Source organism: Crocodylus porosus, unplaced genomic scaffold (assembly GCF_001723895.1).
Source record: "Crocodylus porosus isolate Cpor-Errol unplaced genomic scaffold, CroPor_comp1, whole genome shotgun sequence".
Taxonomy (NCBI): Eukaryota; Metazoa; Chordata; order Crocodylia; family Crocodylidae; genus Crocodylus; species Crocodylus porosus.
This window is the reverse complement of record NW_017728947.1, coordinates 86,654,587-86,676,935: the sequence shown is the minus strand read 5'-3', so window position 1 is coordinate 86,676,935 and position 22,349 is coordinate 86,654,587. Positions and strand designations below refer to the sequence as shown.

Below are 22,349 nucleotides of genomic sequence, written 5' to 3'. Positions count from 1 at the left end.
CAAAGAGAGAGTGATACCTTAATACAAAGAGCTCTCAGTAGCTCTCCCAGTTCTCTTACCAGGGAGGGCTGACAGCTGCGCTGTTTTAACAAGACTTATTGATAATGCATTTTTAATAATATTTCTAACATGGGGCTGGGGTCCATGCTGTGGGAAATGGAAGGGAGGGGGGAATTTTCTGCTTGAGAAGCAAGCGGGGATAGGGTATGAGGAAGCCAGCAGATATGGAAAACCCGGATCCCTGCTGATCACTTAAATTGGTTTGTGTGTAATGTCTGTCCCTAGCCATTGTCCCACTAGTTCATGTGCTGCAGTGGGGGGCTGGCTGGGGCACAGGGTGCCTCAGTGCGGGGCTAGCCAGCAGGCTGAACAGGCAGGGGGGCTCACACACAGCGGCTGCTGCCACCCCATGCTGCCGATGCCGCGCCTCTTGCACACAGAGCCACATGTGTGACTGGCTGCAGGAAAAGAATGCAGGGTGCAGCAGTGGTGGCGGTGTGGGGCAGTGGCAGCCGCAGTGTACAAGCTCCCCCGCCATCCAGCTGGCTGGCCAGTGCATGTACAGCCTACAGGGGGGCACCGCTGCCCTTGCCCCCCTGGCCCTGCTCCTGGAGCGAGCACAGAGGCACATCCCCCCCCTTCTCGATCTGGCTCAGCCCCCAGCCAGCTTCCCCCCTAGCCCTGCCCTGCAGCCCCCAAACCCCACTTACTTTATAGGCTCCAGGAACCAACAGTGAGCCTGATCCAAGCATTGGGTGAGTGTGAGCCTCAGGCCCCACCCTTCCCCCTCTCCCTCTGGACAGGGCTGGGGTTTCCCCACCTTTTTTGCAATTAGCTTTGTGCTGCTTTTTTTAGGGATTTTTTTTGCTACTGGGAAATCCTAATAGCAAACTTTGCCCCAGCGCTGCAAATTAGCAGCACGGGACACAGTTTAACATGCAACATATGCAGCTTGTGGCACAGCAGAGATGTTTGGGGCACCGCAAACCACACGTGCCTGCATGTCTGGATCCAGCCTGTGTATCCATATAAAGCACATTGGCTGTGGGCCCAGAATGTCTGCCTTTAGAACCATCACTTCTCCTCTTGTTGACCTGCTCCTCATTCGCTAGCCCAGCTGACTTAATATAATGCTGCTCATCCTGAATGAAGTGGCTTGTATTTCATCAAAAGTAATTGTGCTCCTTCAGTCTCTGGTCTTGAGCTAACAAGAACTCTGTGTGTTGTTGCTCTGCACACAGTTGAATAGGGGATGGGGAGCATCAACTGAAAAAAAATCCTCTTTAATGTAGAGAGGAAAATCTACATACTGAAGGTCATTGATTACTGATCAGTTATGCATCCTGTTGGTCATTAGGACTCACTAATGCACCCATGATCTGAAACCATTGCTTGTGTGTTTTTATTAGACTTTTATTTCCTTTTTTATTTACTTCTTAACAGTCTTTTAAAAAATATTTAGTTTTAATCAATAATTTTTGTCCTATTTCTCAATCTTACTCATATAGGAATCCATGTATATATAGTGCATTTTGCATAGGGTTTTCTCACTAAACTGGTAACAAGTGGAACTGAGCCTTTCTGGATAGGGCAGGATATAAATAATAACAGTAATCAGAATAATAATAACAACAACAACTAAGAAATATCAAGCTTTCTTTGGCAAATCCATATGTAACCCTGTGAATGAATAGCTCCAGACAAGCCGAGACCCATTTCTGAGTCCTTCTAGGAAACTTCACATCTACTAAAGAATAGAGAAACAAGTTAAAAACAGTACTTTGGATTTAAAAAAAAACTGGGCAATAGTTTTTTGTTTCATTTGCATGCAGTTATAGGTAATGGGGTTATTTTTTTTCTTATGACACTTTTATTATATAGGTGAAAATAGTGTACAGAAAGTTACCATTATTACACTGAAGAGTCATAAAATCAGAGCCTGAGTGGATATAAATCCGTATAGTTTCACACATACACAACATGCTGCATTTGAACTTGTCAGCATTAGGTAAATTACAGAGCCACAAATACGTTTAGGAACACAAGGCTCTAAGGAAGGGATCTCCTAGATCGTCAGATCTACCTTCCTGCTCCTGCAGCCAACCATGTTACATAACCCCTTTCCTACACTGGTTAACCTTCATTTTATAACTTATTATTGGGGGGGGGAGGAGGTGTTGCCCTACTGAGATACCATTTTTATACAAACTATCATGCATTTTTACATTTGTTTAAATTAAGTCAATTGTCAATTGCTGTACTGAGCCTCACAGCCATAATGGTAAGTGATTTAAAACTTCTGGACTCCGTAACTTTGCCTTCATTAGGAAGGTCTATTTTTATAATATTTGTCTCTAAAGAGGACCATAGGGATTATTACAAGATGGCATCAATTATCACTGGAAATGCTGTGAAGAACCTTTATAGATTAATTCAATGTTCCTATTTTTCTACAGGAAAACAGAATTTTATTTTAAAATCCAGTTATCATCATAATTATATTGAAAGTAAAGTTGGGTCCTGAAATCATGTATAATCTCTAGGTGGTCAGTTCCTGTAGCTTAGAGGGGCATTTAGCTGCTTGTTTGGGGAGTACTGAAGTGCTACTGGCCTAGTGAGGAAGGTCAAGGATTATGGTAAGAGTGAGGAGTACTTCAGGAAAGTGACTGCACAATGAAGTTAGACAGCGGAAATATTGATTGTGATGTAGGATGAGGTAACGGGAGATTTAAATGCAGGGAGGGAGGTCAGGACTTTTGTAGAGGGGACTGCTGAGGCAATCAGTAGCTGGAAAAGGTATTGGGGTGGTTGCTATGAGTTCAGTAACTAGAAAACTGGGTCAGGGTGGCAAAAGGGGTAAGCTTTTGGAAGATAGGCCGGCAGTGTGACTTTGTTCAGCAGAGTTTTAGGAAGTAGGTTTACAGATGAGCACAATCTGTCTTGTAGTTTATAAAGGACCTGACTGTGATCTTACTTAAACCAATACTTACTTAAACTTAATACAGATCAGGTATAAGAGCATGAAAATGATGTAAAGAAGAGATAAGGAAGTTCTGAGTTGGATGTGATATCTGTGGTCGAAGGGTTACAAAGTCACTGAGACTTTTTCATAGCATCTAAAATAGTTTTCTTTTTTTTAACCTGAGTGATTTGTAAAAATACTTTGTAAATCTGAAACTTCTCTTGGAACATTCTTGATCCTTACTGAATTATTTTGTCCTTACGTTGCTTTCTAATTGTAAGGGTCTACCAAACTATTTGCAAGGGATGCTGTTGGCTTTTTGTAAACAGCATTAGGGAATAAACTGGATCAAATTTTTAAGCCCAACTTCATCTTTTTTGTTAGTTTTTCTTGTAAAAACCAATGTTTATTTTTTAACCAGAATGCCTCTGAGTAATGCACCATCTCACTTCCAAGACTGTCTGGGAAACAGTAACATAATGTTAAGATGGAATGGGAAAGTGAGTTTCCTCCTAAGAGATTAAGTTTTGGAAGGGAGAGAGGGTGTGTGTGTATTTAGAGGAAAGGAATATTTATGCTTTTTTTGACTTCAGGGACACTCATGAGGAAATGGAAACCATTGTATTAATTATTAATTGATTATTATTTTAATATTCATGTTGCATTTCAAACATAAATGGTGCTTCACAGATAAATATGATGATCTTTCTGCCTGAGGAGTTTACAGTCTAAATCTAATTGTAGTAAGTTCTCTGTACTGTAGCTGATTTTTCTGTAGCTTTCTCCATTCTACCTTACCTTTTAAGTGGGTTCCAAAGTAAAGTTCAAATTCTTTAGTCCTTCCTTTGCAAAACTAGCCATTCATGTCTCGAGGTAACCTGCAATGAATGAGGAACACAAAATCAGATTCTAAGAAATCCAATCAATGCAATAAATAGAGAGGACCAATTAGAGGTCTGACATTGAGAGCCAAATCATGAGAGGGCTTCCTCGAGGGCCTGTCCTGGGTCTGGTAGTTGGAAGATGGGATTGAGTGTGCATTTAGCAAATCTGTACAGAGACATCAAGGACACTTTAGCTTTATTTGGCGCTGGTGAGGCCTCACCTGAAGTACTATGTTTAGCTGTAGCCCCCCACTTTTCAAGAACGATGTGGACATGATTTACAAGGAAAGACTAAAAGAACTGGGATTATTTAATCTAGAAAGAGCTCTAGATAATCTAGAACCTCTATATTATTTAATCTAGAGACAAGAAGACTGAGAAAAGACTGTTAGGTAACAGTCTGAAAAATAACTGAAGGGTAGTTATAAAAAGGATGGTGATAGACTAGTCTCTGTGGCTACAGAGAACAGGACTAGGAGCAGTTGTCTCAAATTGCAGCAGGAGAAATTTAGGGTGGATATTAGGAAGAACTTTCTCACTATGAGGGTGGTTAACCATTGAAGCATGCCAACCAAAGAGATTGTGGAATCTGCATCCTTGGAAATTTTTAAGAGCAAGTTAAACAGACACTTGATTGGGATGGCTTAAGTCAGAGATGATTCTGCTTTGAGCAAGTGGGCTGGATAAGATGACCTCCTGAGGTCCATGCCAGCCCTACTTTTCTGTGATTTTAAATCTTCAATTGTCAGTCAAGGAAAAGTCCAATTTAAATAAATAGGGGCTTTCTAAAAATAAATTCAGGATTTGATCCAAGAAACACCCGTCCTGAGCCCTCAGATTAAGATCTCATTGAGAGAGATTCTTCTAAAATCTTTAAACTGAGAGTCTAAGTATTGAGTGAATCTATATTAACAATTGTATGATGTTTTTTCATATGGGCAGTGTACAGTATATGATTGCACCAGCCAGTCATTTACGAAAATTTCCTTCTGTCAGCATAATTTTGAATCAGAAGTATGTCCTGATACGGTTTTTGTAGACTTACTGTGTTTGTACCCAATACTCTGCAGGTACCCATGGCTAGAGCAATCAATCAACAGGTTAGTGAAATCTAATGTGTGTGCCCTGGTAAAGGATATATGTTGTGTTCTTAGCATTTAAGTAATGTGTCATAGGATATGTATTAAAAGAAGTTAGTTCAGCAGGACTGTCAAAATAATCCTTCTGAATTTAAAATAATTATATATGGCACACTACTTTAAACAGAGCATAGTTGAAAGAGCTCCTGCTCTGTTTCAACAGTCTCTTCCTAAAATCATGAGAAACTGGAATATTTCTTTGCATACTGTTCATATTGTTATTGAAGGACCATCATCTAGTGGCTAAAACACAGGACTAGGGCTCAGACAGTCCGAGTTACGTTCCGTCTCTCATGTGAGGGTGTTGAGTATAAATCATTTAACTTCTCTGGGTCAATGCATGCCAGATGCAACTGTGCTGAAGTCTGTTTAATCAGAGCTGAATGATATCTTTTGAATGGGTGTTTTGATCCTCCTATACTATAGAATTCTCTACCATGGATATAATTTTCTGTTGTATTCCAGAAGATGAGTTAAAAAAACCTAAAGAGGAGTTATAATTTTTTATGCAGTTACACAGGACTTTTCTAAAAGGATATGAATTCATAAACATATGACCTACATGCTAGGAGAGAAGAATGCATGGAAATCTATAGCTGTTGCCAGTCGCTGATCTTGATCTGCAATCCGTTGGCCTGAACAGAGTTCTTGTATAGATTCTTTCCCCGTAAGGTGACCTATATAAGTAAGAGTGATATTGTGTAACATTTTCATATGTAGTTTGTGGGCAGAGGATTTCTTCAGAACTACTATGCTGATGCCCAGGGCAAAAAGGAAAATAATGAAGCAAAAAAAAAATTGGCTGGATTGAAGGAGGCAAATAAAATCTAATATTCTGTCTTGAATTTGCTTTTAGCTTGTCAAAAGGATAATAATAGACTGTCTTGCAAGAAAACAGATATGAAACCTACTTGTTAGTTAACTTAAATTCACCTCCATTTTAACTATAATAAAGAGAAGCTTCTGAACTGAGATGATTTTTCATCTGATGGACAAGGTTTGGAGGCATGTTAACAATTGTGAAGAGACAGGGCTGTGTACCAGGGAACAGCCTTTCTGTGAAGGCAGTATTTAACCATGGCCTAATCCTCAGTAGTGGCCTGATCCTACATGGTGGAGGCCGTTCTTTCTTTACTAGCAGAGTGATAGGTACTCCTGGTACTTAATAGCTTACAAAACATGCTAGGTAGTTTCCAAGATTGGGGCCTGCAGCAACAGTTATCATAGATAAAATCCACTATGCATAGTCCCAAAATAATACGTTCAGGCAACTGTTTAAAGCTGGAAGTATCAGAGCAGAGGGATAGAGCTATTCGAATGTGGTTGTTAAATGGCTAAGGATGTCACAACCTGTGCTCTGAAGCTGTAGATATTACACCAGTGGGCAGGAAGGCAGAATCCCAGAGATGAGGCAGAGAAAAGCAAGGGGAATATTAAAATAAAATTTGAAACACATTCCCTAAACAATTTCCTCCACATCCTCTGTGTCTTGGTAACTGCTTATGTGCATGCTTTTACTTTGCAGTCAGTGGTTAAACTCCTTCGTTGAGGGCTAAGCTGCCACCATTTGGCTTTCAACTACTGTAAGGCGTAGTCGTGCAGGTGGGAAGTCACTGGGAAGCAGTTGCTGTGCGGTAAGAGTGCGTATCCTTTTACCTCGCAGCCTTTTGCTTGTCTGCTCTGAGAAAGGCATTGTTGGACCTGATTCTCTTTTCACTTAAATCAGCGTTGATATGAATGGAGCTATGTCTGATTTATTCCAGAATAAGTGACAGGAAACTGGCCTCAAGAGTGGCAAAACTCCCGCTTACTTCAGTGGCTTAGGTTTTCAACCCAAGGCAAAGCAGAGCCACACAAAACTTATAGGAAGAAACAGCTGAGGGCTGATCTAGGGGTTGCTGCTGTTACAGAGCCACTCTGGGGAGTGGGGAAACTCTTTTCTTCACAACTTCGGGCCTTCTGCCAGTAACTACGTTCTGCTGCGGGCAACAGAGCTACAGGCTCTGCTTGTTTCTCTCCCTCAGGCCACAGCTGCCATACCATGTGGGAGCTTCCTGGGAAGTAAACTAACAAACAGGAATCAGGAACAGTTTGTTCATCCTGATTTATATGGTGCCTATGGGCTAAATTCACTGTGGGTGAAATCCACCTTTATGCAGGGTTCATGTGTAGTATAAGTGAGTGCAATTATGATAGTATAAGTAGGTGCAATTACACTGAAGTCAGTGTAGAATTGATGCCAGTGATTTTGGATTATTTTCTTTCTCTTTATCCTTCCTACTTATCAATTACCAGTTCACCAGCCAGTATGAGGGGATTAAAGTAAATTAAAATCCTTCTTAACTTCAAGCCACCCCCCTCCCCAAAGGCTCTAGAGAAAATGGGATTTGCCTGTGAGGTTATTGTACAGCCAAAGGCTTGCATTGTGATAAACAGGTCCAGACTAGTGGATAGTATTCTGCAGTTGTGTAGAAGTTGGCAAGTGAGGATAGTTGGAGTATGTGAGTAAATTAAAATCTCTCTTAACTTCAGGCCAAGTTCCCCTACCTTCCAAAAGTCTGGGGAAAAGATGGACTTTGCTTGGAAGGTTAACACAGGCTTTTGTGAAGTTAGGGTCGGAGTAAATTCAAGCCTGGAAACCTCTTAAGGAGCATGTCCGGCCAACAGCTACCTCAGACAATTATGCTAATTACAATTGCATGGTATAGCTCAGGGGGAGAGGCCTTCCTTCAGGTTGGAAAGCCTCAGGTGACTTAGGGCTTTAGGAAGACAATATCAAAATTCCTCTGTTGGATTTAGGAACAAAGGTCCCACTATCTAGCTGGTGTATCTGCATCTGGTGTTCCACATTGTGAAGCTGATGTTGAGTCTCAATAGGTCAACAGTGCACACCACTGTTTGCACTTGTCTGCAGGTGGAATACAGGTTGTGACCTTGGCCCCAACTATGAAGACCGCTGTAATGCCAGCCTTTGCTACTCCAGAACATGTTCATCCGGGCCCCTTGATAGTGTGGAAGTTGAAAACCAAAAGGGCAGACGGTAGGTTCAGAAATAAGGAACTTGTCATTGAAGAGCATTCTTTTTGCCAACATTATTCTGTGCTGTCCTGATACATCATGTTGGATTGTAGGGGGTTGTCAGAATGACAAGAAAACCGCTTGTGGGCTGAAGAGTTCCATATGCAGTGGAAGATGAGGGTTGGCCTAGACCTCCTCTAATAGCTTGAGCGTTGTTCTCACAACAGGCCAGGGATGGTGCTGTGTTGTTTAGCATTAGCGGCCGTGGTAGTGGGGTAGCATGCAGCTTTCCTAAAAAGTTGCAAATGGTTGTGAATGTAATTGCACATCAAAAACCTTTCATTATGATAATGAACACCAAACTAGTGTATGATAATTAACACCAGGTAATGAACTGCAGTATTCTGCAGTTGTGTGGTACATGAGGACAGTTGAATATGTGAGTGTGTGTACCCATGTTGACTCAAGTAGTTAACTGAGGGGTTACTGCAAGTTTTAACTTTGGCAGCTGGTTTCTTTAAGTGTTCACAAAAGGTCAAATTTCAACTGAGTGTCACATCAAGGTAAATCAGATCTGGCTTGTGAGTCAGGCACCACTCATCTGGAGTTGCATGTAGCTTGTGGGCAGCAGAAGCTTTGTGCGATGGAACGTGTTTATGACTGTTTTGGTTGCACTTGGTCAAGACACCATCTTCTGCCATATTCAGCCAGCTTTGCCCTGTCTTAGTCAAAGAGTGACTCAGCTGGGGTACCATGACAGTTGTGATGAATTTTTCTGAGTGGGTGTGAGGACGTTAACGTACAAGTTAAATAATGTTGGTTTCAGCATAGAGTTCTGTAGAAGGCTGTTAAATTGTCTCCGTGCACTTGTCTAATTTCCCATGTGCACCCTAACAGGCCCCATAGTCAATTAATAACCAGTGAGACCTGTGTTCCTGAATCATTTCAGCACATTTCCCTGCTACTAACACCAATACCTGAAAACATATTGGCTAGGTTTATATTGCACTATTTATCTAAGGATCTCAGTTCAAGGCTGTAAATATCTATAAAGCCAAGATAATTCATGTGGTGGAACTGGAGATGCTCTGTAATACTTTATGAATACTGTATGTTGTCCTATTTATTGAAATGTTTACTTTTTGAATGCATTGATTTAGTTTAATAGGGGATTGCAGGGAAAAAGAAGAAAGAGGGTGACAGAAGCTCATGATAAACAACTTCTCTGCTAGTTCTTGTGGGTTAAGAGGCAGTGCTAAGAGAGGAAGAGTCCTGCACGTACTAGAGATCAACTAATTAATTCTAGCAGTTTATATGGCAGGTGGAAGGGGTGGAAATTAACTGGGGAAGCTGTTTATGGGAACCAGAGTAAGATGGAGGCACCCAATATAATGTCTACAGAAGTTAGGCCAGCTCAAGTGATGGAAGCCTCTAGGTAAGACAGACATTCATCTGTCTTTTTTCTCTAAATGCTTTGTTCCTATTATTAAAACAAACAATATTTTATACATAAGAAAACTGTCTTAGCACTGGTGACATATTCCCAAAGGGAAGAACCACAGAAGAACCCAGTGAGACCTGCTGAGTAAGCGTGGTCGATGTAGGGAGTACTGTAAAACACCATTCAGAGTGCAAGAACTGCAGAAATTAAGTCCAAGAGAAGTAAAGAAATGAGGCCTGATACTTAAGGAGGTGCTTTCAAGGTGCCCAGGAAAGGGACAGAGATGTTGCTTACTTTGTAGTGATGGTAATTCGTATAAATCCCAAGAAGACTGTAGAGGGAATATACACAGGAAGACAACCCTAGATAAAATATAAGGAGATTTCTGATGCAGATCTAAACTATATCCACCCCAACCCACAGCAAAGATCACAGGGAAAGACATTTATGATCTGTAGTACAAGCCAGAATAACTGACATTAATCTAACTACAGGCAGGTACACAAGGTTGGGAACAACAGAATATTCAAGCTGAGTACATTTCTGTGGTCAAACTCCTTGGGATATTCATTTACATTGGCCTAACTCAGTTCCTTGTGTTATGGACTATTATTTTCCTAAAGCAGAATATGCTGCACTTTTTAAAGTAAAACAAGCAGTCTAGTTTTGAAATAGCATAATGAATGAAAAATGATTGTATCTGTCCTGGTGGCAGGGCAGCAGTTTGTTACTCTGCCACCTAGAAGACCTGGATCAGGAGCAGACTTGGGTTCCCAGGCTCAGAGCCAGAAGAGCTTAGACATTTTTGAGGTGAGGTACTTAGACTCTAGGGGGAGATTTTTGACTGAGCTGATCTGCTTTAGAGAACATCTTGCCAGCTGATCCATGAAAACATTGGGCTTTGCTATAAAATGGACAGCTTTTGTGCCCTGGACTATATGTGTGTGTTACAAGGTGCTCAGACAGCAGTGGTATGCATAGCTGTAGAATTCAGTACATTTAGGATTTGACTTTGAAAAACAAATCCCTCAGTATGTGCACACCCGTATTAATAGCTAACAGTATCTCCGGCCACTCATTGACAGATATGCTTTGTTGTTTTTGTTTATATAATTTAGCTTGCTTCAAAAGACAGAGACAGAGTGCTTAGCTTTATATATTGTGAAAGTTGGGCTGACTTCCATGAAAGCTCAATTGTTCAAGTGCAAAAATACTTGCCAAACTAAGGCCCAAAGAATTCCCAAAAATACATATGGAAAAGTCATAGAGTTTTCCATAAACATCCACAGAGCAATGTCAGTGTTCTCCCTTAAATCCCACCTAATACTCTCTTTAGCCACAACACCCAGTTTTTGGACAACAGGCTGCTGATGCACTGAGATTACCACCCACCATAGTGACCAATACTGTCTTGTCCCCTTGTGCTCCCTGTTGGCCTGTTTCCATTTGTTGCCTTTTGTCTTATACTAAGATTATGAGCACTTTGGTGCCGGCACTGTTTGCCTACAACCTAACACCATGCAGGCCTGTAATAAGAATGCTATGGACTAGTGGAGGCCAGTGTTTTTGTTAAACGTGCCACTGTGATCCACTTCACTTACTTGATCTGCTGCTCAGCTTTCTGTTTCCTACCCTGTGCTCTGTTACCAAGCTGCTGCTTAGTTTTCTGCTCCCCATCCTGTGTTCCCTGCCCTGTCTGCCACTGTGTGCTGCCTGTCCTCTCCTAAGTCTTCACATGGCACACACGGAGGCTGCTTGTGCCAGTTATGACACCCATGCTAAAGATTGGCCACCTGTGATATGGACTGTAACCTGACCTTGCCAAGGTGTATGCCTATGCTTACTTTTACAGTATGCATATTTCCAATGATTTCTGTGTAATTACTTACAGTGTGTCAAGTTAAGTACACACAATCTTTGCAGATTGTGGCTTGGGCCCACTGAAGTAGGGAATAGGAAGAGGATATACAGTAAGGAAGGAGACACTAGTACTCCCCAAAACTGCAGTTTTCCTGGAGATCTGAATGCAAACATAGTTTGCATTTGGAATGCCTTGATTATTACAGTCTTAAAATAAAATAATACTAACAGTCATGTCATGTGAATATTACTGTCTATTTATCCATAAAGTCCTAAAATAGATTAATAGAATTGAAAGGTCAGTGAACTAAATTTCAGCTGTGATTCAGGTTTGAAAGGTTTTTTAGGCTGTGCCCCTAACAGTTCCCTGGAGCTAGAAAGTAGTAGTAACAGGTTTTTTCCTCTCCTCAAACACAATATTCCTCAAATTTTTATAGCCAAACATAGGTTGTTTTCATTCAAACCAGACCAGTTCCTGGGGCAGAACTGACACCACAGTGGGTTGTCATTAGGAAATCAGGAGCAGGGTGTGGAAAGACTAGTGCAGGAAGTTCCTACATTTCCCACCAATGAACTATGAGGTGAACCCTGCTTGTCAGACAGGTTATTGGGGCAGCCCATGTGACACTGTTTTAAAGCGGCCTTTTTGCCAACACCCTTTAGCTATAAGAGATACAGGAATCTTGTCAGGTGGAGAGCTTCTGATAAGTTAAGACTTGCATGATATGTGGTTGTAGAGTACTCCATTGTGTTCTGTCTTGATAGTTTTATCACTTACCTTTTCCGAAAGTAGCGCAAACATAGCAAAAAGAATCTATGTATTGCTCTCTGGCATGGTCGGAAACCTGGATGTGAGCACATGAAGGCTAGCCAAACTGTTGATGGTAGGTAGTAATTTTTCTTTTAAATTGTACACTTGCAAGGTTCTTTTCTACTTCGTTAAAACTTTCTGTTTTGGAGAAGGGTAACTAAACTGGCTGTGTTAACTTGTAAGGATTTAACTTAAATGTGAAAGGGCAGGAAAAAAAATCAAAGCTAATGTTGTGAAACTCCTCTTTAGTGCTCTTTTTTTCTTATGTCTAGATATTACTATTATGTTATTTTAGGTCTCGCAGTTCTTGGGGACTGCAGTATCTTGCATACCAACCTAGTTCAGGATAGTGATTTGACTTTAACTATGTATTTCCTAGCTATTGCTTTTATTTATCTGTTACTGAGAGTCTGCACTGAGAGGCTCTTGAACTACTGGAGAACAAGTTCATAAATCAGAGTAAGGAAATTGGTCCTAATGTTATTTTAGCATTGGTCACTTCCTGTGAATTGCTAGATCACATCAGAAGATATTAAACTGCAACTTCGAAATGTGTATGAACTGATTAGATGATCATAAAATGTCTGTGGTCCTTACTTGGTAAAGACCTATTTAAAAAAGCAAACTACTTCATGCAGCAACCGCTGTTGCAGCAAACAAAATTGTTTACAAATTGTAGCTATAAGCTCTACACTGTCTATTTATTTCTTCTTTAAAAGGACAAGGAAAGCAGTCTTTATTACATCCATCTTCAAACAAAGCTCCTGCTATGTTTATTACAGTACTGTAAAAATAGATTTTAAAATCCTCTGTTTTCATGTTGCTAGAGATTATCTAAATTTTCTTGAAAACATAAATAACCCCACAAGCACTGGGTCAGTTTGCTTCTCATTTTAATCACGTGTGCATTTGTGTACTTGTATCTTTAGACCTGGGCTGTATTTTAAGGTCATTCTTCAATTTCTGAAGAATATATTTTAAAGCCATTTATACTGCTTTGTGATTTGCTTGTAATAACTAATGTAAAAAAACAACATCCTGGGTAACAAAAGTAAATGTGTAACAGCTGCATCTGATTTAACTTGATTAAAGGTAGTAAAAAAAAAAAAAAAAAAAGGGTAGACATAAGAATGAATTTGGCAATGGAGCAGAAGCAAGTTGAGTATCTGTTTTATTGTGAAAATTTTACAGACGGAACACCGACTACTCAGGAGGCCAGGGATCCCGGTGTTTAAAGTTTACTTTGCTGTTTGTCTTGAGTGGGGTCAGTGTTGTAGTGAATAATTTATAGGCAGCATGAATGAGCTCATTAGTCACCTTTTCAGAGTCTAAATGAGTTTTGTGGTTGTCATTACATGGGCCTTCTGTTCAGCAGCACAGCAAAATGACAGTTTGGCAGTTGGCTGGCTTGTAGCAGGACAGCCTGTCTCTTTTCAAGTCTGGATTTGCTTTTGTATTCTATTGAAATCCCCATTCTATTACCCAGTGCTGGTCCAGTAACTTTCAGAATTCAGAAGTTTTTCCAGCAAAAGCTTTTTGTAATGTGTGTGGTAGTGGTTGTGTGTGTGTGTGTGTTTGGTTTTTTTTAATTTCATTTAAAAAAGAAATTCAGCAAGTGATTTGAAAAACAGTGGAATAAATCAAACATATACAGATACTTATGCATAATATAATTGACTTTTCTATACCTTTTGTATGCTTCAGAATCTTGCGTAGCAAATTTAGGCTCCAGTCTTGCAAATACTTTTTCACGTGCTGAAGTCTAAGCATTGAGATGACTGAGTAGTTTAGAAATATGTGTATGCATAAATTTTTGTAGAACAAAAGGCTTAAAAACAGTAGTCGCAACACTTTCTAGTAACTGTTTGGATTTTGAGGCCCTAGTCATCCTTCTAGCTGTGAGAAACCTGTTGCAGGGAAAATTTACCTGCCAAATATCTGTGAGGTCTGAGAGGCATCAAATCTATCAGATCACCCCATCTGTTTAAAGCAATCTGTCTCCAGAGGTAGGGGTAGCAGCAACAGACCCAGGATAAATTGGCAATCTCAGGGATAAATTAGCTTCAAACCCTGAGGAGCCCCACTCAAAGCAGAGGAGCAGGACCCAGAACCTGACCCTCCCTTTTCTCCTTTCCTATCACTGGGCAGGTTCTCATACTATGATGCCTTGGTTCCCCTACCATGGGTTGTTCCAGAAGGTACTGCAGAAGTGTGGACATTATCACTAGTCTGAAAATTCAGCGGGGTGTTTCCCTCCCCTGTGCTTTTCTTTTCTGGCCAAGAAAACAAACAAACGGGCAAAAATCATCTTGTTCCTTGTTCCTGGAGGGTGTATGGAAGCTCTTCCCTATGTTCCAAATACCTTTCTGCATCCCCTAACTCGATAGCTCTGCAGAGGGACCTGGGACCTGAGAAACCTACTGTATATGTTACTATCTTTTCCAGGTTCCCCCAATACTTTTTCTCCCTCCAGTTTTTCATTGTCTTCTGTTCTCCTTTCCCAGAGTATTTGGTAGGACTCTTAAAAATGATATAGGTTCTCTGCTTTCAAAATACAATGATGTCTGTGTAAGGAGTGCTCTTTTCATACCTGATTTATAGGACAGATGCTCAGAAGCAGCTTTTCTCAGATGCAACAGTGGGTCAACAGTGTTTGTGCATCTGTAGGTATTGTACATAATAGCTATCTGAAAGGACACCCAGAACATATACATCAGCAGGGAGTAGGTCAGCACAGTCTGGGATACCGGGCTGTAGAGAGGTCAGAGAGGAAGGCAACTAACTCAGCTGTGATGCAGTGGTAACTGTTATGTCTCTTTCATGTAGAAAATAAAGTGCCAGCAACTGATTATAGGAAGATACCAGCAGTTATGCACTAGTTTAGAATATTCATAAGGGCAAAACATGAGGAGTGAAAAAAGTAACTAACTAAATACTGATTGCGTTGTGTGGGAATGCAAATCTTGCTGATTGGTCACAAATTCTGTTAAAAGATACAGTGCCAACATGGCGTAGAATTCCCAAGGTAAATCTGATTTTAAATAAACTACAATGAAATAAGGCACATTGTGGGAAAGGTGTTTAATATAGCACATGATAGCAGCCTTCAAATATCTGAAGGGCTGCCATAAAGAAGGAGAACACCTTTTCTCTCTTGCTGCAGAAAGTAGGATGTAGACCAGTGGCTTGGAGTTTCAGAAAAGTAGGTTGCTTGGATGCCAGGAAAAAACTTCTGTAGGGTTAGAACAGTGAGGAAGTGGAATAGACTAACTAGTAGGTTCTCCATCATGGGAGGTGTTCAAGAAAAGGTTGGACAGCCACTGGTCAGAGATGATCTAGGTGTAGCTATGCATATTTTTTTTTTTTTTTTATGCTTCTTGTCTTGCTGGTTGCCACATGGCTTTGGGCATACTACATAGGCATACTACATGTCTCAGGGTTTTTGTTTTGCTTTTAAGCCTTTCTCAGAACCAAGACTAGGGATTTTGCCTGGGATATGTCACTATTCCTGCTGCACTTAAAGCTGGAGGTTCCTGGCTAGAAAGTCTTGCCTTCCATGCAGGGTCAGATGATCATCATGTTTAGGATCAGGAAGGACTTTTACCCCATGGTCAGACTGGTAGGGATTGTTGGGGTTTTGTTTTCTGCTGTAGTGGGAGGATTGACCCTCTTCCTGGGATCTTTTGAGTAAATTACAACCCTTGCAGCAGCAGGATGTTGGCTACCCTGGTTGCCCTTTCTTACTTGTGGCAGACTAGGGTGTTACATCTTGTGTTGTGTTAGGGCTGATTCTAATTTTGCTAAGAGTTAGACTAGGGGTTTGGATAGGGATGATTCTGCCTCGGGCAGCGGGTTGGACTAGACCTCTTGAGGTCCCTTCCAGCCCTACTTCTCTATGACTGGTATCTCTAGGAACGGAACACATTGTGTCTTGATAGCTGTACTAAAAGTGACTATGGATCTCTGAAAGTTACAAAAATATGTAGAGTGAAGGTTTCTTTATAACGTATTTATATTTCCTGGAATAAGCATCTGATATCCTTGCTGTATCTCTTGTAAATGTCATAAGAAGGATCCTGTTGTAACTTCAGTTATGCAATAGCAGAAATACTAATAAAGGGCCAAATCCTAAAGGTGATACTGAAATGACGAGTTTGTTCTTAGGAAGAACTGAAGAAAGGTTTGAAGATATTGGGGGGAAAAAAAAAAAAAAAAGGAGTATAACTTTCTTATAGCAGCTTCACCCAACAATAGAAGTTTGAAACTTAGTAACTATATACCACTCAATTTTGTTATAATTTCCCGGAGTGTGGATGCATGTGACAATTGAACTGTTACAAAATGTCACTAATCAGGAATAAGTTCACAGTTGTGCATCCCATCATACAGTGCTCTAGCAGTCCAAGTAGAATGGTCACCTTTTAGGCACTGGCTGTGCCATCTGGGAGTGGGAGTGAGTGCCCAACCCAAGTTGCTTTGCAGTGAGCGAGTGGGGGGAGGGGAATACTTGCACCCATGCTTTGGAGGTCCTAGGGGGTGGGTCACTTTTCTGGTTTCCCTTCTTCCCTAAATGTGAGTTCAGTAAAGTTCAGCAGCCTGTACTTGACATAATTCTGCAGTGGGCTTGCTTGGCTTAGGGTGTCTTGGATGGGGAGGAATGATTCAATTCATGTCTTTTGGATCCTATGGGTTGGTGGGGGCATGATGAGGGCAATGGTTAAATAGGGAATGAGGACACAGCTGGTTGTTGGAAAGAGATTTCCTGTTGAACAAGCACTACAAGAGAGCTCACTGATTAAAATGTACCAGTAAAGGGGGAAAGAAAGGGGGCAACAGAGTTCTGTCTGTGTACCAGAGCGGCCACTTACAGTGTGGTAGGGAGGTAGGGATGGGGCAGTGTTGAGGAGCAATGCACTGTGAGATGTCTCCAGGACACAACAGACCCATGTCTTGAAAGGCTTGGCATCCACACACATAATTGACCTGGTTCACAGTGAACCTGTTCAAAAGAGAACTGAAATTTTCCAGGTTCACTTTTTGAAACATTCAAAGCATCTTTAAATCATTTATTGGGCTTGTACCATCTGTATACTTCAGGCTTAAACTGCATTTCAAACCAGTCTAAGTGCAGTGTGTGCCCACAGTCCCAGAAAATCTTTTTGCCTTTGCTTTCACTGCAAATATGGTTGCTGCTTTTCCTTTTACCCTTAAAAAAATCCGTTGATTTCTATCTCTGTTGATTACTTTGGCAGCTTTAATTGTCATGTAACTGTGCTACATGGAGCACTAATTTAAAGAGATACTACAGGGGCAAAATTTGCTTCATTATACTAATACAAGGGATGGCAGAACAGTTTGTAAAATTCTAGTAGACTTTAGGAAGTGAAAATATCATCATGTTTCAAAGTTTGCAGGTAAGTCCATGTCTACACTATAGATTTTGCCCAGAATTCCTGTGCTGGATGTGTGAGGAATGTGATCTCTGAACTACATTCAGTGCTGGAAAAAGCCCCTAGTGTAGAAGCAAACATAAAAGTAAATGTGCTTTTGCTGATAGAGCTTTTTTCTGTTGGGGTGGAGCTGAAATAGGCTATAATGATAAAAGAAAAGAGTTGCCAATATAACCTGTGTCTGCAGTAGGAGTGTTTTGCCAGTAGAGTGGGCCAATATAGTTATATGGGCAAAGTACTTGCAATAAAACCTAGTTTAATAAATGTATGGGGGACAAAGTAACTTGTATGGTTTTCCCTCCATTTAATATTGATTGCTGATTATTTTGTCAACTGTATATGATTTTAGTGCTAAATATACTAATTTGCTTACAGCTATGAGTAATTACAATGGTATCATAAACCTGTGTACATTATTATATAAAGGAACTATTGCCTAAAACTCTGTACCCCGTTTATTATAATTATTATACAAACTTCATTGTATAGTAGTTTGTGAAACATAATTTTGATTCTTCTAACCGCTAGCAAGATTAATATCTCTGATAAAGCTCTGCCCTAATGCACATCTCCTTTCAAGGATCACACTCCAATCACAAGCCCAATAAATGATTTAAAGATGCTTTGAATGTTTCAAAAAGTGAACCTGGAAAATTTTTAAGTTCTCTTTTGAACAGGTTCACTGTGAACCAGGTCAATTATGTGTGTGGATGCCAAGCCTTCTACTCCATGGGAAGCTCTGCTTCTGATCTCCCCAAAAAGAAGCCTTATTCAGTCTTCCTTTCCTGAAGGACTTCCTGAAGCCGCAGCATGGCTTTACAAGGAAACATGCCTCTGAGATGTGGCTTTTTTTTGTTGTTGCTGGCTTCCCTGGAGATCCATAGCACCCTTGCCTTGGAGAGCTCCTTTTTGGTTAGTTCCTAAGAGGTAGCTGTTTCCTTGTTCAAAGCAGGGGGGCAGGGGTATCCCAAACAGAACAGCAAACTCCTCAGCTCCAAACGAACAATCGTGATTGTGCCACTACAGTTCCCTATGTCTTTCCGGGGATTACACTCTGTCCTCCCTTGGACTGCTCCTTTCGCTCTATTCTGTCCTCTCTTTGGTTATTTCCTCCTCTCCAATTTCCTCCCAGCTTTATTGAAGCTCCCTCTTTCTCTTCAGGCAGCCACTCTTGCAACAGAACTCTTATGCAAATATCTAGTATTCAATACAGGCATCGACTTTCATCCAATAAAATGAAACAATGTCATGGGAAACCAGTGTGGGAGTAGTCTCTGTGGCCTGCTTCCAGGTCCGGACTGCCATCTTCCTTGAAAAGGATGTATAGGTAAACTGCCCATGAACCTTTCGGGAACTACTTTATTCACATCAGTGCACGCTTAGACTGAGCCCCACAAAGTGTTTTCCAATGGAACTACAGGCTGGTAAAGGGCCTTTGCCTTGCTCAGTTTGCAGCGGAGGCCTGCAGAAGGTGTTCCAGTCTCTGTGGAAGGGTAGGAGATTAGGCAAAAGAGAAGGATGGTTGGAAATCCTTATTAAATTCAGATACTGAAACAGTGATTGGTATTTCTGAAAACTGAATTAAAATATATTCATTCTTTCGTAAGTGACTACGGTGCTATAATGTGTTACTAGAAACTCGTTTCGTGTTTGATACCATGTATGCTATGCATAACAACTTTCATATTCCAAAGTTAAAACTTTAACACAAATCAGTTATCCCTTTTTAACAAAGGGGGAAAACTGAGGCATGGGCAAACTAAGATACTTCCCTAAGATTATACAGAGAGCAGCAGCCTATGCTCCTCACTCTGCCAGACTGGTTGCCATATACTTATTCCAGAATTCCTTGAGCAAGTCCTTAATTGTTATCCTTAGGGCTCACTTGTGGGACATTCCTCTCCCTGCAACCCTTCCCCACCCCCACCAACTAAAAAAAAGTGTAAACACTTCTAATACCACTGCTGTTGTTGATGTCAATAGGGAACGTCATAACTAATTTTAAACAGAAGAGAACTGAGCTATGCATATGAACACCAGGATACATGCATACATAAGGTTTTCTTCAAGATTAAAATCATATATAATCTGAATTTTGCTTAGACAGAAAAGACATTTGACTTTTGAAACTGATGGCAAATGTAGTGAATGTCTCCTCTGTTGATAAAGAACCATTGGTTGTCTCCCTGAAATAACTTCCAAATTATTTGCAGTAAGTATCTGCGGGTGTGGCTGGGAATTGGTAATTCAGTTTGTGTTTAAAACTAAATGGAGATAAGAATTGCCTAAACTAAGGTCTGCTGCTTCAGTGCTAGAAACAAGTATAGCAGGACATAGCTAGGAGTAGGTAACAATGGTGCTATATAGTGGGTGCTGTTTTCATTCTTAAATTCAGTTGTCGGTATGCCTTTCTGAAAACATGCAAGACTGAAATACCAGGACAGGAGAAACAACCCTATTGGCAATGGAAGGTCTTAGCAAATTATGATAGGAATTTTGGAGAATGAAGGAGCCCCCCCTGACTTTGAGAAATAAGAAGGCAGAACTCTTATTTTTAGACCAAAAAAAAAAAAAAAATGGTAAGAAAGCATCTGGTGCCATTACCAGGGCTCATTATATAGGTAGTACTACAGTAAATATAATGGTGATCACATTTAACTCAGGCAGTGCTGGACAGTGAGGAGAACTGGGAATTTATGAAAGCAGGATTCAGACTTCTCTTTCCCTTTTCAGTTTAGCAGGATTTGCTAAACTGTTTTGCTGACTTAGGGAGCAAGGGGTAGGAAGGGGTATAGTAGAAAAAGGCCTGCCAGTATAACTTACATGCAGCTTTGCTGTACAGCAGATCTTTCTATGGTAGGCACAACTTACACCAACAGCAGTGTTTTTGCCAGTAAAACTTCTTTCATTCAGATAAACTATCCCAGCAAAGGCACTTTTTGATCGTAGAACTGTTTCTACATGAGTCTAATAATGCCCCCCAATAAATCATAACCCTGTCTGACATTATTATGCCAGCAAAAAGTTACAGTGGAGATCAGGCCTGTATTGAAGGGAAAATCTGATGTGGTTTTAATTTGTATGTCTTAATCATTGAGAAATAAGCCTCCCATTTTAAACTTGAGACAGTTTATTACACTCATTGAATTAAGAAAAGAAAATCCAAGTTTTGTGAATAGGCCTGGTAGACATGCCAGAGTTTTGCCAGCAGAACTGTGACTGCAGTCAGTTTTGGTGCTGTCCTGAGGTGGCAACAGCTCTTTCTGTCAGGAGGACACCAATTCTCTTGTTTGTCCTGGCAAGAGAGGTGTTTAGAGAGATGACTTCTGCCAGCTGCCAGGGCTCCTTAAACACTTGCTGCCTTCCCAGGGTGTGCTTCTCTTCTTGCTGGCGCAGGCACTGTGGTGGAACCATGCAGATGTGCATGTGGAGCATCAAATGCTTTTCTGTCTGCTGCCAGAACTTCTGGTGGAAGAAGCAGCCTAGCAACCCTAAACGCCAACATGTTGCACTGCTGTATAATTCAATGTAAAACAAAGGAAGTACTGCTAATGCACAGAGCATGGAACTAGGTGCCAAGGGGCTGGGTTCTATTTCTAGCTACTGATACAAATCTGACTAAAGACACTTCAGTCCTCTGCCTCAGTTTCCTCATCTGTAAATTGGGGATAGCTATATTCACTCAGCCTTACAAAATGCTTTGTACTTTACAGAGAAAAACTCTTATAAAGGCAATGGCTGCTCTTTCTGTTCTTTTTTCTTTTTTAAACAAAGACAAAACGTAAGAAGCAACAAACACCCTTCAGTTAGTGTAAAATGGAGCTGCCTACTTGCAACTCATCTAGATTAGGAAAAAAGAAAAGATGTCTCTCAAATTGAGTTAAATGAATTGAAAGGAGTTAACTCAACTGGTGTTAAGTAGATTTTTTTAAAATCAAGTTAACATCAATTGTGTTAAGATAGCTCAGTTGGGAGAAAAAGCTTCTTAATTTCTACCTACCCCAGGCCTTAATCAAGCCTGTGTTCAGCAAGAGCAAGCAGCCTTCTTCCTCTAGGATTGTTTCTGGTTTGTACCCTGTAGCCAGAATATGTCAGGAAGCAGCATCCTCATCTGGTGTAAAACACCACAGGTCTATTTTTAAGCCCTATAAAGCTTTAAATGGGTTGGGCCTGGATAAATTAGCACCTTTGTATGCTTGACACCTCAAGATTTGGCTTAATTTAATCACTTGAGCTAGCTGCTCCTGCTTTCAGGGTGAGAAGATTGAAGCTTTAGATACGGCTTTCCAGACCAGTGCTCTGCCTCTGACTTCTTTCCCCTCCTCCCCTTGTGAGGGGACCGGAGGCCACATTCTTCGCTACCTGTCCGCCCGGCATGAAAGTTCTTCCGGGCTGATTTACAGTCATATCACACGCACCCAGTGCAGGGGAGTAAAGGCTGCCCAGGGGCTGGGGAACCCGGGCTGAGTAGATGAGTTTATTCCTCCTGCTTTTTCTTTTCTTTTTCCTCCTTGATCTGGTGACCTTCAGGCTGGTCTGCTGCCCCGTGGGCTGAGGGCTGCAGCCCCAGGTTAGTGCAGGCTGGTGAACCAGGGCGGCAGGAGATGTCCCCAGGAGCGAGTGCCGTGGCCAAGGGGACCCCAGGGCCCGAGAGCAGGCCCCGAGCACCCCGGGCCCGGCCGGGCAGGGACGTGTCCGGGGACTTCTCAAGAGCGGAGACTTGGGGCCTCCCCGCAGCTCCCTGCTCGCGCGCTGCGGGCCGGGCAGAACAACTCGGAGCCCCG

General features: G+C 41.3%; 1 protein-coding gene across 7 annotated transcripts in view; it reads left to right on the top strand.

Moving 5' to 3' along the window:
* Positions 1-22,349, top strand: part of FOXN3 (forkhead box N3) — a 319,921-nt gene that overhangs the window by 90,156 nt on the left and 207,416 nt on the right. Inside the window, exon 1 of one of the 7 annotated variants that reach the window (XM_019552388.1) lies at positions 11,995-12,188. The exons of 5 other annotated variants lie outside the window; for them this stretch is intronic. The gene's annotated coding sequence lies outside the window, so the exon portion shown is untranslated. Of the gene's footprint in view, positions 1-11,994; positions 12,189-22,089; positions 22,136-22,349 lie in introns of those variants that run through there. One more of the 7 variants, XM_019552389.1, reaches the window with a different exon arrangement.